Source organism: Magallana gigas, chromosome 1 (genome assembly GCF_963853765.1).
Source record: "Magallana gigas chromosome 1, xbMagGiga1.1, whole genome shotgun sequence".
Taxonomy (NCBI): Eukaryota; Metazoa; Mollusca; class Bivalvia; order Ostreida; family Ostreidae; genus Magallana; species Magallana gigas.
The window spans coordinates 68616571-68635978 of record NC_088853.1 but is presented as its reverse complement, the minus strand read 5'-3'; positions in this window follow the sequence as shown (position 1 = coordinate 68635978).

Sequence of the window (19408 nt, the reverse complement as noted above, 5' to 3'; positions counted from 1 at the left end):
AGCTACACATTAGTATTTTTTGTCTATTGATAATGTCACTGACAGAAACTCAACATCAATAGTGGTACCTAAGGCAATTGGTAGTCTTCTGAGAGCAACACAGCATCTACACATTAATATAACTTGTCTATTTATAAACCTTCTGGTAAGAACATAACCATTGCACCTTAGTACAGTAGGCTAAACATATGTTCACCTAAGAATACCATATTGTTATGAATGATACCCTAGCTTATTGATAAAGTCCTCTGAGAGAAACATAATAATTGTACAATAGTACACTAGGCTATTGATGTGAATCACTAAGAACAAATTCCTATCATCCAATGAGACCAACATGACATTTCATAATAACATCTTAGGCAATGATACAGTTCACTAGGATTTACACAACAGTTTTCAGTAAGTAATCTAGCCTTTTGATCAAATGTCATTGGAGGAGCTACCAATTGTACAACAGTAACTCAGGCAATTGATACCATCTAATCAGAGCAACACGTACGATACACATATGTTACACAATACGATTCACACTGTCCTTTGAGAGCAACATAATAGTGATACATCAGAACCCAAAGCCATCGATATGGTCAACTGAGACCAACACAACATTATTCTAAAGAACCAAACCAATTGGTAGCTATACTAAAAGCAACTGAACAGTTGTACAATCCAGTTTTATAACAGTACTCAAAGCAAATGATGATGCAGTTGATACCAAGTATCCAATGCTATTGGTACGGTCTACTAAGAACAACAAAACAGTCATACATTCGAACCCGACACAATTCAAACTTTCCACTGAGAGCAAACCAACAACTTAGCACCTATTTAACTGGTATTATTCAGTACACTGACCTATGAATACTGTCTATTGAGTGAAATAAAACAGCTACACATTAGTATTTTTTGTCTATTGATAATGTCACTGAGAGAAACTAAACATCAATAGTGGTACCTAAGGCAATTGGTAGTCTTCTGAGAGCAACACAACATCTATACATTAATATAACTTGTCTATTCATAAACCTCCTGGTAAGAACATAACCATTGCACCTTAGTACAGTACGCTAAACATATGTTCACCTAAGAAAACCATATTATCTTATGCATGATACCCTAGCTTATTGATAATGTCCTCTGAAAGAAACATAATAATTGTACAATAGTACACTAGGCTATTGATGTGAATCACTAAGAACAAATTCCTATCATCCAATGAGACCAACATGGCATTTCATAATAACATCTTAGGCAATGATACAGTTCACTAGGATTAACACAACAGTTTTCAATAAGTAATCTAGCATTTTGATCAAATGTCATTGGAAGAGCTACCAATTGTACAACAGTAACTCAGGCAATTGATACCGTCTAATCAGAGCAACACGTAAGTTACACATATGTTACACAATACGATTCACACTGTCCTTTGAGAGCAACATAATAGTAATACATCAGAACCCTAAGCCATCGATATGGTCAACTGAGACCAACACAACATTATTCTAAAGAACCAAACCAATTGGTAGCTATACTAAAAGCAACTGAACAGTTGTACAATCCAGTTTCATAACAGTACTCAAGGCAAATGATGATGCAGTTGATACCAAGTATCCAATGCTATTGGTACGGTCTACTAAGAACAACAAAACAGTCATACATTCGTACCCGACACAATTCAAACTTTCCACTGAGAGCAAACCAACAACTTAGCACCTATTTACCTGGTATTATTCAGTACACTGACCTATGAATACTGTCTATTGAGTGAAATAAAACAGCTACACATTAGTATTTTTTGTCTATTGATAATGTCACTGACAGAAACTCAACATCAATAGTGGTACCTAAGGCAATTGGTAGTCCTCTGAGAGCAACACAGCATCTACACATTAATATAACTTGTCTATTTATAAACCTTCTGGTAAGAACATAACCATTGCACCTTAGTACAGTAGGCTAAACATATGTTCACCTAAGAATACCATATTGTTATGAATGATACCCTAGCTTATTGATAAAGTCCTCTGAGAGAAACATAATAATTGTACAATAGTACACTAGGCTATTGATGTGAATCACTAAGAACAAATTCCTATCATCCAATGAGACCAACATGGCATTTCATAATAACATCTTAGGCAATGATACAGTTCACTAGGATTAACACAACAGTTTTCAGTAAGTAATCTAGCCTTTTGATCAAATGTCATTGGAAGAGCTACCAATTGTACAACAGTAACTCAGGCAATTGATACCGTCTAATCAGAGCAACACGTACGATACACATATGTTACACAATACGATTCACACTGTCCTTTGAGAGCAACATAATAGTGATACATCAGAACCCTAAGCCATCGATATGGTCAACTGAGAGCAACACAACATTATTCTAAAGAACCAAACCAATTGGTAGCTATACTAAAAGCAACTGAACAGTTGTACAATCCAGTTTTATAACAGTACTCAAGGCAAATGATGATGCAGTTGATACCAAGTATCCAATGCTATTGGTACGGTCTACTAAGAACAACAAAACAGTCATACATTCGAACCCGACACAATTCAAACTTTCCACTGAGAGCAAACCAACAACTTAGCACCTATTTAACTGGTATTATTCAGTACACTGACCTATGAATACTGTCTATTGAGTGAAATAAAACAGCTACACATTAGTATTTTTTGTCTATTGATAATGTCACTGAGAGAAACTAAACATCAATAGTGGTACCTAAGGCAATTGGTAGTCTTCTGAGAGCAACACAACATCTATACATTAATATAACTTGTCTATTCATAAACCTCCTGGTAAGAACATAACCATTGCACCTTAGTACAGTACGCTAAACATATGTTCACCTAAGAAAACCATATTATCTTATGCATGATACCCTAGCTTATTGATAATGTCCTCTGAAAGAAACATAATAATTGTACAATAGTACACTAGGCTATTGATGTGAATCACTAAGAACAAATTCCTATCATCCAATGAGACCAACATGGCATTTCATAATAACATCTTAGGCAATGATACAGTTCACTAGGATTAACACAACAGTTTTCAATAAGTAATCTAGCATTTTGATCAAATGTCATTGGAAGAGCTACCAATTGTACAACAGTAACTCAGGCAATTGATACCGTCTAATCTGGGAAACACGTAAGTTAAACATATGTTACACAATACGATTCACACTGTCCTTTGAGAGCAACATAATAGTAATACATCAGAACCCTAAGCCATCGATATGGTCAACTGAGACCAACACAACATTATTCTAAAGAACCAAACCAATTGGTAGCTATACTAAAAGCAACTGAACAGTTGTACAATCCAGTTTTATAACAGTACTCAAGGCAAATGATGATGCTGTTGATACCAAGTATCCAATGCTATTGGTACGGTCTACTAAGAACAACAAAACAGTCATACATTCGTACCCGACACAATTCAAACTTTCCACTGAGAGCAACCCAACAACTTAGCACCTATTTACCTGGTATTATTCAGTACACTGACCTATGAATACTGTCTATTGAGTGAAATAAAACAGCTACACATTAGTATTTTTTGTCTATTGATAATGTCACTGAAAGAAACTCAACATCAATAGTGGTACCTAAGGCAATTGGTAGTCTTCTGAGAGCAACACAGCATCTACACATTAATATAACTTGTCTATTTATAAACCTTCTGGTAAGAACATAACCATTGCACCTTAGTACAGTAGGCTAAACATATGTTCACCTAAGAAAACCATATTGTTATGAATGATACCCTAGCTTATTGATAAAGTCCTCTGAGAGAAACATAATAATTGTACAATAGTACACTAGGCTATTGATGTGAATCACTAAGAACAAATTCCTATCATCCAATGAGACCAACATGGCATTTCATAATAACATCTTAGGCAATGATACAGTTCACTAGGATTAACACAACAGTTTTCAGTAAGTAATCTAGCCTTTTGATCAAATGTCATTGGAAGAGCTACCAATTGTACAACAGTAACTCAGGCAATTGATACCGTCTAATCAGAGCAGCACGTAAGTTACACATATGTTACACAATACGATTAACACTGTCCTTTGAGAGCAACATAATAGTAATACATCAGAACCCTAAGCCATCGATATGGTGAACTGAGACCAACACAACATTATTCTAAAGAACCAAACCAATTGGTAGCTATACTAAAAGCAACTGAACAGTTGTACAATCCAGTTTCATAACAGTACTCAAGGCAAATGATAATGCAGTTGATACCAAGTATCCAATGCTATTGGTACTGTCTACTAAGAACAACAAAACAGTCATACATTCGTACCCGACACAAATTAAACTTTCCACTGAGAGCAACCCAATAACTTAGCACCTATTTACATGGTATTATTCAGTACACTGACCTATGAATACTGTCTATTGAGTGAAATAAAACAGCTACACATTAGTATTTTTTGTCTATTGATAATGTCACTGAGAGAAACTTAACATTAATTGTGGTACCTAAGGCAATTGGAAGTCTTCTGAGAGCAACACAACATCTATACATTAATATAACTTGCCTATTCATAAACCTTCTGGTACGAACATAACCATTGCACCTTAGTACAGTAGGCTAAACATATGTTCACCTAAGAAAACCATATTATCTTATGCATGATACCCTAGCTTATTGATAATGTCCTCTGAGAGAAAAATAATAATTGTACAATAGTACACTAGGCTATTGATGTGAATCACTAAGAACAAATTCCTATCATCCAATGAGACCAACATGGCATTTCATAATAACATCTTAGGCAATGATACAGTTCACTAGGATTTACACAACAGTTTTCAATAAGTAATCTAGCCTTTTGATCAAATGTCATTGGAAGAGCTACCAATTGTACAATAGTAACTCAGGCAATTGATACCGTCTAATCAGAGCAACACATAAGTTACATCTATGTTACACAATACGATTCACACTGTCCTTTGAGAGCAACATAATAGTAATACATCAGAACCCTAAGCCATCGATATGGTCAACTGAGACCAACACAACATTATTCTAAAGAACCAAACCAATTGGTAGCTATACTAAAAGCAACTGAACAGTTGTACAATCCAGTTTCATAACAGTACTCAAGACAAATGATGATGCTGTTGATACCAAGTATCCAATGCTATTGGTACGGTCTACTAAGAACAACAAAACAGTCATACATTCGTACCCGACACAATTCAAACTTTCCACTGAGAGCAACCCAACAACTTAGCACCTATTTACCTGGTATTAATCAGTACACTGACTTATGAATACTGTCTATTGAGTGAAATAAAACAGCTACACATTAGTATTTTTTGTCTATTGATAATGTCACTGAGAGAAACTTAACATCAATAGTGGTACCTAAGGCAATTGGTAGTCTTCTGAGAGCAACACAACATCTATACATTAATATAACTTGTCTATTCATAAACCTCCTGGTAAGAACATAACCATTGCACCTTCGTACAGTAGGCTAAACATATGTTCACCTAAGAAAACCATATTATGTTATGCATGATACCCTAGCTTATTGATAATGTTCTCTGAGAGAAACATAATAATTGTACAATAGTACACTAGGCTATTGATGTGAATCACTAAGAACAAATTCCTATCATCCAATGAGACCAACATGACATTTCATAATAACATCTTAGGCAATGATACAGTCCACTAGGATTAACACAACAGTTTTCAATAAGTAATCTAGCCTTTTGATCAAATGTCATTGGAAGAGCTACCAATTGTGAAACAGTAACTCAAGCAATTGATACCGTCTAATCAGAGCAACACGTAAGTTACACATATGTTACACAATACGATTCACACTGTCCTTTGAGAGCAACATAATAGTAATACATCAGAACCCTAAGCCATCGATATGGTCAACTGAGACCAACACAACATTATTCTAAAGAACCAAACCAATTGGTAGCTATACTAAAAGCAACTGAACAGTTGTACAATCCAGTTTCATAACAGTACTCAAGGCAAATGATTATGCAGTTGATACCAAGTATCCAATGCTATTGGTACGGTCTACTAAGAACAACAAAACAGTCATACATTCATACCCGACACAAATTAAACTTTCCACTGAGAGCAACCCAACAACTTAGCACCTATTTACCTGGTATTATTCAGTTCACTGACCTATGAATACTGTCTATTGAGTGAAATAAAACAGCTACACATTAGTATTTTTTGTCTATTGACAATGTCACTGAGAGAAACTTAACATCAATAGTGGTACCTAAGGCAATTGGTAGTCTTCTGAGAGCAACACAACATAATAACATCTTAGGCAATGATACAGTTCACTAGGATTAACACAACAGTTTTCAATAAGTAATCTAGCCTTTTGATCAAATGTCATTGGAAAAGCTACCAATTGTACAACAGTAACTCAGGCAATTGATACCGTCTAATCAGGGAAACACGTAAGTTAAAGATATGTTACACAATACGACTCACAATGTCCTTTGAGAGCAACATATTAGTAATATATCAGAACCCTAAGCCATCGATATGGTCAACTGAGACCAACACAACATTATTCTAAAGAACCAAACCAATTGGTAGCTATACTGAAAGCAACTGAACAGTTGTACAATCCAGTTTCATAACAGTACTCAAGGCAAATGATGATGCAGTTGATACCAAGTATCCAATGCTATTGGTACGGTCTACTAAGAACAACAAAACAGTCATACATTCGTACCCGACACAATTCATACTTTCCACTGAGAGCAACCCAACAACTTAGCACCTATTTACCTGGTATTATTCAGTACACTGACCTATGAATACTGTCTATTGAGTGAAATAAAACAGCTACACATTAGTATTTTTTGTCTATTGATAATGTCACTGAGAGAAACTCAACATCAATAGTGGTACCTAAGGCAATTGGTAGTCTTCTGAGAGCAACACAGCATCTACACATTAATATACCTTGCCTATTCATAAACCTTCTGGTAAGAACATAACCATTCCACCTTAGTACAGTAGGCTAAACATATGTTCACCTAAGAAAACCATATTATCTTATGCATGATACCCTAGCTTATTGATAATCTCCTCTAAGAGAAACATAATAATTGTACAATAGTACACTAGGCTATTGATGTGAATCACTAAGAACAAATTCCTATCATCCAATGAGACCAACATGACATTTCATAATAACATCTTAGGCAATGATACAGTTCACTAGGATTAACACAACAGTTTTCAATAAGTAATCTAGCCTTTTTGATCAAATGTCATTGGAAGAGCTACCAATTGTACAACAGTAACTCAGGCAATTGATACCGTCTAATCAGGGAAACACGTAAGTTAAAGATATGTTACACAATACGACTCACAATGTCCTTTGAGAGCAACATAATAGTAATACATCAGAACCCTAAGCCATCGATATGGTCAACTGAGAGCAACACAACATTATTCTAAAGAACCAAACCAATTGGTAGCTATACTAAAAGCAACTGAACAGTTGTACAATCCAGTTTCATAACAGTACTCAAGGCAAATGATGATGCAGTTGATACCAAGTATCCAATGCTATTGGTACGGTCTACTAAGAACAACAAAACAGTCATACATTCGTACCCGACACAATTCAAACTTTCCACTGAGAGCAACCCAACAACTTAGCACCTATTTACCTGGTTTTAATCAGTATACTGACCTTTGAATACGGTCTATTGAGTGAAATAAAACAGCTACCCATTATTATTTTTTTTCTATTGATAATGTCACTGAGAGAAATTTAACATCAATAATGGTACCTAAGGCAATTGGTAGTCTTCTGAGAGCAACACAACATCTATACATTAATATAACTTGTCTATTCATAAACCTTCTGGTAAGAACATAACCATTGCACCTTAGTACAGTAGGCTAAACATATGTTCACCTAAGAAAACCATATTATGTTATGCATGATACCCTAGCTTATTGATAATGTCCTCTGAGAGAAACATAATAATTGTACAATAGTACACTAGGCTATTGATGTGAATCACTAAGAACAAATTCCTATCATCCAATGAGACCAACATGGCATTTCATAATAACATCTTAGGCAATGATACAGTTCACTAGGATTAACACAACAGTTTTCAATAAGTAATCTAGCATTTTGATCAAATGTCATTGGAAGAGCTACCAATTGTACAACAGTAACTCAGGCAATTGATACCGTCTAATCAGGGAAACACGTAAGTTAAACATATGTTACACAATACGATTCACACTGTCCTTTGAGAGCAACATAATAGTAATACATCAGAACCCTAAGCCATCGATATGGTCAACTGAGACCAACACAACATTATTCTAAAAAACCAAACCAATTGGTAGCTATACTAAAAGCAACTGAACAGTTGTACAATCCAGTTTTATAACAGTACTCAAGGCAAATGATGATGCTGTTGATACCAAGTATCCAATGCTATTGGTACGGTCTACTAAGAACAACAAAACAGTCATACATTCGTACCCGACACAATTCAAACTTTCCACTGAGAGCAACCCAACAACTTAGCACCTATTTAACTGGTATTATTCAGTACACTGACCTATGAATACTGTCTATTGAGTGAAATAAAACAGCTACACATTAGTATTTTTTGTCTATTGATAATGTCACTGAGAGAAACTCAACATCAATAGTGGTACCTAAGGCAATTGGTAGTCTTCTGAGAGCAACACAGCATCTACACATTAATATAACTTGTCTATTCATAAACCTTCTGGTAAGAACATAACCATTGCACCTTAGTACAGTAGGCTAAACATATGTTCACCTAAGAAAACCATATTGTTATGAATGATACCCTAGCTTATTGATAAAGTCCTCTGAGAGAAACATAATAATTGTACAATAGTACACTAGGCTATTGATGTGAATCACTAAGAACAAATTCCTATCATCCAATGAGACCAACATGGCATTTCATAATAACATCTTAGGCAATGATACAGTTCACTAGGATTAACACAACAGTTTTCAGTAAGTAATCTAGCATTTTGATCAAATGTCATTGGAAGAGCTACCAATTGTACAACAGTAACTCAGGCAATTGATACCGTCTAATCAGAGCAACACGTAAGTTACACATATGTTACACAATACGATTAACACTGTCCTTTGAGAGCAACATAATAGTAATACATCAGAACCCTAAGCCATCGATATGGTGAACTGAGACCAACACAACATTATTCTAAAGAACCAAACCAATTGGTAGCTATACTAAAAGCAACTGAACAGTTGTACAATCCAGTTTCATAACAGTACTCAAGGCAAATGATGATGCTGTTGATACCAAGTATCCAATGCTATTGGTACTGTCTACTAAGAACAACAAAACAGTCATACATTCGTACCCGACACAAATTAAACTTTCCACTGAGAGCAACCCAACAACTTAGCACCTATTTACATGGTATTATTCAGTACACTGACCTATGAATACTGTCTATTGAGTGAAATAAAACAGCTACACATTAGTATTTTTTGTCTATTGATAATGTCACTGAGAGAAACTTAACATCAATAGTGGTACCTAAGGCAATTGGTAGTCTTCTGAGAGCAACACAACATCTATACATTAATATAACTTGTCTATTCATAAACCTTCTGGTAAGAACATAACCATTGCACCTTAGTACAGTAGGCTAAACATATGTTCACCTAAGAAAACCATATTATGTTATGCATGATACCCTAGCTTATTGATAATGTCCTCTGAGAGAAACATAATAATGGTACAATAGTACACTAGGCTATTGATGTGAATCACTAAGAACAAATTCCTATCATCCAATGAGACCAACATGGCATTTCATAATAACATCTTAGGCAATGATACAGTTCACTAGGATTAACACAACAGTTTTCAATAAGTAATCTAGCATTTTGATCAAATGTCATTGGAAGAGCTACCAATTGTACAACAGTAACTCAGGCAATTGATACCGTCTAATCAGGGAAACACGTAAGTTAAACATATGTTACACAATACGATTCACACTGTCCTTTGAGAGCAACATAATAGTAATACATCAGAACCCTAAGCCATCGATATGGTCAACTGAGACCAACACAACATTATTCTAAAAAACCAAACCAATTGGTAGCTATACTAAAAGCAACTGAACAGTTGTACAATCCAGTTTTATAACAGTACTCAAGGCAAATGATGATGCTGTTGATACCAAGTATCCAATGCTATTGGTACGGTCTACTAAGAACAACAAAACAGTCATACATTCGTACCCGACACAATTCAAACTTTCCACTGAGAGCAACCCAACAACTTAGCACCTATTTACCTGGTATTATTCAGTACACTGACCTATGAATACTGTCTATTGAGTGAAATAAAACAGCTACACATTAGTATTTTTTGTCTATTGATAATGTCACTGAGAGAAACTCAACATCAATAGTGGTACCTAAGGCAATTGGTAGTCTTCTGAGAGCAACACAGCATCTACACATTAATATAACTTGTCTATTCATAAACCTTCTGGTAAGAACATAACCATTGCACCTTAGTACAGTAGGCTAAACATATGTTCACCTAAGAAAACCATATTGTTATGAATGATACCCTAGCTTATTGATAAAGTCCTCTGAGAGAAACATAATAATTGTACAATAGTACACTAGGCTATTGATGTGAATCACTAAGAACAAATTCCTATCATCCAATGAGACCAACATGGCATTTCATAATAACATCTTAGGCAATGATACAGTTCACTAGGATTAACACAACAGTTTTCAGTAAGTAATCTAGCATTTTGATCAAATGTCATTGGAAGAGCTACCAATTGTACAACAGTAACTCAGGCAATTGATACCGTCTAATCAGAGCAACACGTAAGTTACACATATGTTACACAATACGATTAACACTGTCCTTTGAGAGCAACATAATAGTAATACATCAGAACCCTAAGCCATCGATATGGTGAACTGAGACCAACACAACATTATTCTAAAGAACCAAACCAATTGGTAGCTATACTAAAAGCAACTGAACAGTTGTACAATCCAGTTTCATAACAGTACTCAAGGCAAATGATGATGCTGTTGATACCAAGTATCCAATGCTATTGGTACGGTCTACTAAGAACAACAAAACAGTCATACATTCGTACCCGACACAAATTAAACTTTCCACTGAGAGCAACCCAACAACTTAGCACCTATTTACATGGTATTATTCAGTACACTGACCTATGAATACTGTCTATTGAGTGAAATAAAACAGCTACACATTAGTATTTTTTGTCTATTGATAATGTCACTGAGAGAAACTTAACATCAATAGTGGTACCTAAGGCAATTGGTAGTCTTCTGAGAGCAACACAACATCTATACATTAATATAACTTGTCTATTCATAAACCTTCTGGTAAGAACATAACCATTGCACCTTAGTACAGTAGGCTAAACATATGTTCACCTAAGAAAACCATATTATGTTATGCATGATACCCTAGCTTATTGATAATGTCCTCTGAGAGAAACATAATAATGGTACAATAGTACACTAGGCTATTGATGTGAATCACTAAGAACAAATTCCTATCATCCAATGAGACCAACATGGCATTTCATAATAACATCTTAGGCAATGATACAGTTCACTAGGATTAACACAACAGTTTTCAATAAGTAATCAAGCCTTTTGATCAAATGTCATTGGAAGAGCTACCAATTGTACAACAGTAACAAAGGCAATGATACTGTCTAATCAGAGCAACACGTAAGTTACACATATGTTACACAATACGATTCACACTGTCCTTTGAGAGCAACATAATAGTAATACATCAGAACCCTAAGCCATCGATATGGTCAACTGAGACCAACACAACATTATTCTAAAGAACCAAACCAATTGGTAGCTATACTAAAAGCAACTGAACAGTTGTACAATCCAGTTTCATAACAGTACTCAAGGCAAATGATAATGCAGTTGATACCAAGTATCCAATGCTATTGGTACGGTCTACTAAGAACAACAAAACAGTCATACATTCGTACCCGACACAATTCAAACTTTCCACTGAGAGCAACCCAACAACTTAGCACCTATTTACCTGGTTTTAATCAGTATACTGACCTTTGAATACGGTCTATTGAGTGAAATAAAACAGCTACCCATTATTATTTTTTTTCTATTGATAATGTCACTGAGAGAAATTTAACATCAATAATGGTACCTAAGGCAATTGGTAGTCTTCTGAGAGCAACACAACATCTATACATTAATATAACTTGTCTATTCATAAACCTTCTGGTAAGAACATAACCATTGCACCTTAGTACAGTAGGCTAAACATATGTTCACCTAAGAAAACCATATTATGTTATGCATGATACCCTAGCTTATTGATAATGTCCTCTGAGAGAAACATAATAATTGTACAATAGTACACTAGGCTATTGATGTGAATCACTAAGAACAAATTCCTATCATCCAATGAGACCAACATGGCATTTCATAATAACATCTTAGGCAATGATACAGTTCACTAGGATTAACACAACAGTTTTCAATAAGTAATCTAGCATTTTGATCAAATGTCATTGGAAGAGCTACCAATTGTACAACAGTAACTCAGGCAATTGATACCGTCTAATCAGGGAAACACGTAAGTTAAACATATGTTACACAATACGATTCACACTGTCCTTTGAGAGCAACATAATAGTAATACATCAGAACCCTAAGCCATCGATATGGTCAACTGAGACCAACACAACATTATTCTAAAAAACCAAACCAATTGGTAGCTATACTAAAAGCAACTGAACAGTTGTACAATCCAGTTTTATAACAGTACTCAAGGCAAATGATGATGCTGTTGATACCAAGTATCCAATGCTATTGGTACGGTCTACTAAGAACAACAAAACAGTCATACATTCGTACCCGACACAATTCAAACTTTCCACTGAGAGCAACCCAACAACTTAGCACCTATTTAACTGGTATTATTCAGTACACTGACCTATGAATACTGTCTATTGAGTGAAATAAAACAGCTACACATTAGTATTTTTTGTCTATTGATAATGTCACTGAGAGAAACTCAACATCAATAGTGGTACCTAAGGCAATTGGTAGTCTTCTGAGAGCAACACAGCATCTACACATTAATATAACTTGTCTATTCATAAACCTTCTGGTAAGAACATAACCATTGCACCTTAGTACAGTAGGCTAAACATATGTTCACCTAAGAAAACCATATTGTTATGAATGATACCCTAGCTTATTGATAAAGTCCTCTGAGAGAAACATAATAATTGTACAATAGTACACTAGGCTATTGATGTGAATCACTAAGAACAAATTCCTATCATCCAATGAGACCAACATGGCATTTCATAATAACATCTTAGGCAATGATACAGTTCACTAGGATTAACACAACAGTTTTCAGTAAGTAATCTAGCATTTTGATCAAATGTCATTGGAAGAGCTACCAATTGTACAACAGTAACTCAGGCAATTGATACCGTCTAATCAGAGCAACACGTAAGTTACACATATGTTACACAATACGATTAACACTGTCCTTTGAGAGCAACATAATAGTAATACATCAGAACCCTAAGCCATCGATATGGTGAACTGAGACCAACACAACATTATTCTAAAGAACCAAACCAATTGGTAGCTATACTAAAAGCAACTGAACAGTTGTACAATCCAGTTTCATAACAGTACTCAAGGCAAATGATGATGCTGTTGATACCAAGTATCCAATGCTATTGGTACTGTCTACTAAGAACAACAAAACAGTCATACATTCGTACCCGACACAAATTAAACTTTCCACTGAGAGCAACCCAACAACTTAGCACCTATTTACATGGTATTATTCAGTACACTGACCTATGAATACTGTCTATTGAGTGAAATAAAACAGCTACACATTAGTATTTTTTGTCTATTGATAATGTCACTGAGAGAAACTTAACATCAATAGTGGTACCTAAGGCAATTGGTAGTCTTCTGAGAGCAACACAACATCTATACATTAATATAACTTGTCTATTCATAAACCTTCTGGTAAGAACATAACCATTGCACCTTAGTACAGTAGGCTAAACATATGTTCACCTAAGAAAACCATATTATGTTATGCATGATACCCTAGCTTATTGATAATGTCCTCTGAGAGAAACATAATAATGGTACAATAGTACACTAGGCTATTGATGTGAATCACTAAGAACAAATTCCTATCATCCAATGAGACCAACATGGCATTTCATAATAACATCTTAGGCAATGATACAGTTCACTAGGATTAACACAACAGTTTTCAATAAGTAATCTAGCATTTTGATCAAATGTCATTGGAAGAGCTACCAATTGTACAACAGTAACTCAGGCAATTGATACCGTCTAATCAGGGAAACACGTAAGTTAAACATATGTTACACAATACGATTCACACTGTCCTTTGAGAGCAACATAATAGTAATACATCAGAACCCTAAGCCATCGATATGGTCAACTGAGACCAACACAACATTATTCTAAAAAACCAAACCAATTGGTAGCTATACTAAAAGCAACTGAACGGTTGTACAATCCAGTTTTATAACAGTACTCAAGGCAAATGATGATGCTGTTGATACCAAGTATCCAATGCTATTGGTACGGTCTACTAAGAACAACAAAACAGTCATACATTCGTACCCGACACAATTCAAACTTTCCACTGAGAGCAACCCAACAACTTAGCACCTATTTACCTGGTATTATTCAGTACACTGACCTATGAATACTGTCTATTGAGTGAAATAAAACAGCTACACATTAGTATTTTTTGTCTATTGATAATGTCACTGAGAGAAACTCAACATCAATAGTGGTACCTAAGGCAATTGGTAGTCTTCTGAGAGCAACACAGCATCTACACATTAATATAACTTGTCTATTCATAAACCTTCTGGTAAGAACATAACCATTGCACCTTAGTACAGTAGGCTAAACATATGTTCACCTAAGAAAACCATATTGTTATGAATGATACCCTAGCTTATTGATAAAGTCCTCTGAGAGAAACATAATAATTGTACAATAGTACACTAGGCTATTGATGTGAATCACTAAGAACAAATTCCTATCATCCAATGAGACCAACATGGCATTTCATAATAACATCTTAGGCAATGATACAGTTCACTAGGATTAACACAACAGTTTTCAGTAAGTAATCTAGCATTTTGATCAAATGTCATTGGAAGAGCTACCAATTGTACAACAGTAACTCAGGCAATTGATACCGTCTAATCAGAGCAACACGTAAGTTACACATATGTTACACAATACGATTAACACTGTCCTTTGAGAGCAACATAATAGTAATACATCAGAACCCTAAGCCATCGATATGGTGAACTGAGACCAACACAACATTATTCTAAAGAACCAAACCAATTGGTAGCTATACTAAAAGCAACTGAACAGTTGTACAATCCAGTTTCATAACAGTACTCAAGGCAAATGATGATGCTGTTGATACCAAGTATCCAATGCTATTGGTACGGTCTACTAAGAACAACAAAACAGTCATACATTCGTACCCGACACAAATTAAACTTTCCACTGAGAGCAACCCAACAACTTAGCACCTATTTACATGGTATTATTCAGTACACTGACCTATGAATACTGTCTATTGAGTGAAATAAAACAGCTACACATTAGTATTTTTTGTCTATTGATAATGTCACTGAGAGAAACTTAACATCAATAGTGGTACCTAAGGCAATTGGTAGTCTTCTGAGAGCAACACAACATCTATACATTAATATAACTTGTCTATTCATAAACCTTCTGGTAAGAACATAACCATTGCACCTTAGTACAGTAGGCTAAACATATGTTCACCTAAGAAAACCATATTATGTTATGCATGATACCCTAGCTTATTGATAATGTCCTCTGAGAGAAACATAATAATGGTACAATAGTACACTAGGCTATTGATGTGAATCACTAAGAACAAATTCCTATCATCCAATGAGACCAACATGGCATTTCATAATAACATCTTAGGCAATGATACAGTTCACTAGGATTAACACAACAGTTTTCAATAAGTAATCAAGCCTTTTGATCAAATGTCATTGGAAGAGCTACCAATTGTACAACAGTAACAAAGGCAATGATACTGTCTAATCAGAGCAACACGTAAGTTACACATATGTTACACAATACGATTCACACTGTCCTTTGAGAGCAACATAATAGTAATACATCAGAACCCTAAGCCATCGATATGGTCAACTGAGACCAACACAACATTATTCTAAAGAACCAAACCAATTGGTAGCTATACTAAAAGCAACTGAACAGTTGTACAATCCAGTTTCATAACAGTACTCAAGGCAAATGATAATGCAGTTGATACCAAGTATCCAATGCTATTGGTACGGTCTACTTAGAACAACAAAACAGTCATATATTAGTACCCGACACAATTCATACTTTCCACTGAGAGCAACCCAACAACTTAGCACCTATTTACCTGGTATTAATCAGTACACTGACCTTTGAATACTGTCTATTGAGTGAAATAAACCAGCTACACATTAGTATTTTTTGTCTATTGATAATGTCACTGAGAGAAACTTAACATCAATAATGGTACCTAAGGCAATTGGTAGTCTTCTGAGAGCAACACAACATCTATACATACAGATAACTTGTCTATTCATAAACCTGCTGGTAAGAACATAACCATTGCACCTTAGTACAGTAGGCTAAACATATGTTCACCTAAGAAAACCATATTATGTTATGGTATACTAAGAGCAACAAAACAGTGATTCATTCATACCCGACACAATTTATTTTTTCCACTGAGAGCAACCCAACAGTTATGTACCTGTACTCAGGATATTGAAACTGTCAATATGGGAGCAACATTATATTTATTAATATGAACTGGTCAATTGCTATAGTCCACTGAGAGCAACTTTACAGCTATATCACTGGTATTCATCAACTGGGCATGAAATATAAACTTTGATAAGACCCCTGGAACAAACCAAGAGGTAAAAGGTCTTTTTTATTCGACCATTTGATGCCTTGTAGCGATAACTTTTATATGTGGAGCAGAAAAAAATTCCCTAGGGCAGAAAGTAAAAAAAATTGAAAAAAATGTGCAAAATTGACACATTTCAAACCAAATCAAATTTCAAATCCTATAGAATTTTATGTTTAAAATTAACAAACTTTGAGATGAGGTATAAGTAGTAGAAATTCAGATAAGAAGTTTCATTAAAAAAAGCTAGGACAGAACAAATTAGACCCGGTTTCGTTGAGTGATTTTCCCATCGATGAAAATGAAGGGAGGGTAATTGGAGGGTTATAATTTCTTACACCTTTACAAAGACATGAAATCATTAAAAAAGGATGGATACTCTAAGTATTCCGGTCTCTGTAGACTTAGGCAAGACCACAAATGAGCTACATCGTGATGGAAACGAATAAGTGGCATCAACGAAACCTGTATTTTAACAGTTTTATAAAACATACGCTTTTGGAACCCAAGATGGGCGATGATTATAAAAAAAAAGCCTCCCTCATCTATTTCATCAACAATAAAAAGGGAAATAATGCTTCCCTCTCACATCCATTTCTAGAAAATTTTACCCGAGAACCATTATTTCAACTTTATGTGGCCTTAGTTCATTAACTAAACTCTCAGAGTATTATAAATGAAATAGAATTTACTGTTAAATGCTTTGAGACTAACTTGAGACCAGGAAAATAATGACTTGCTTGGTTTCTAAGAGAGAAAATTAAATATAAGCATACCCACCCATAAAAACAAATGGGTTTCACAGGTTGAAAAACAAACTCAACACCATCCAGGAAGTTGTATCATTATGCGTGTCTAAAAAAAAAAATAGTTCCATTAAATTCAATGTGATCATTCCACTAAAGTGATAGTTTTCCTAGCAAATGAGTCCAGAATCAATACTATAGGCCTAAGATAAGATACCATAAAAAGAAACGAGATATCTGTGATAACCCCTAGTGATACCCGGCTCTAATGTGAAAATACATAAAGGCAAAGTCATCATTTTAACAGGAGGTTGATGTTTGTTTTGTAAAAAAAAAAACAAATCATACCATATAGCATGTCTAAAAAAAGAGTGTGATAAAATTTCAAGCAGCTCTGATGAATAGTTGCTGAGAAATCTCTGATGACTATTTGTTTGAAATGTAAGGCTACAAATAAATAAAGGTGTCATTTAACAGGAAGTTGACATCTCATTAGTACAAAAATGAATACCACCATAAGGCATGCCTAAGCAAAAAGTGTGTTAAAATTTCAAGCATCTGCGATAAAAAAAATTGTTAATAATATGGACATACACAGAGAAGGACAGATAGACACACAAGGGTAAACAGTTTACCCCCTCTCCTTCCGAGCGGGGGTATTATTAGTTAATAGTCATGTAGTGACCGGGAACGGGATAATACCTGGTTAGTAAATTTCATACCTGGTGAGGCAAATTTACTAACCAGGTATCATCCCATACCCGGTCACTACATGACTATGTAATGATTATATCTTACCGACTGCCTTTGTGTTAATGACATAAAATTAATTCAACACTGAAAATCAAGCGTCTTATAACAAAGTTACAAGTTTCAATCTGGGTACAAAACCTGACGTCACAATACTCTAAGAATGATGTCATAATGCTCAAAGGGAAGATATATTTTGTTCTGACTGTGTATGGAATATACACGGTCTCCACGTGACTGCTGTTAGCCAATGATTTCTTTACAATTCAGCAGAAGGTAAGATATAAAAAGAAATTGTGACTATATACATATATATGGAATGACTAATAACTGTAATTAACAAAGTTTATTTTGATTGGCTATTTCCTTGCTAAAAACCTTTAAGAAGTCAACTCAAATTTTATGAAATTAAATGAAATTTGCAGAAAATATTTATCAATTATTTATAAATGTCATACTGTAGATTCCATATTTTATGCAAGTACTTAATTCTGTGATTCAATTGTTTTTTATTAAGACACTAGAATATGAAATATGAAACAGCAAATTTGTATCCTGATTTCTAATTATCTACATTCATACGAAAAATGAAAATGAAATTCCGCAAGATGTGCTCCTCACGATTTTATGCAGATATCAATTTCTCACATTTAATTAGGAATTTACAGTATGCTAGTGTAAGAAATCTACTTCTGGCTCTAAGGGATGAAAAAGTATTCTGATCTACTCTTAAAATATTGCTGAACTCTGGAGAAAATGT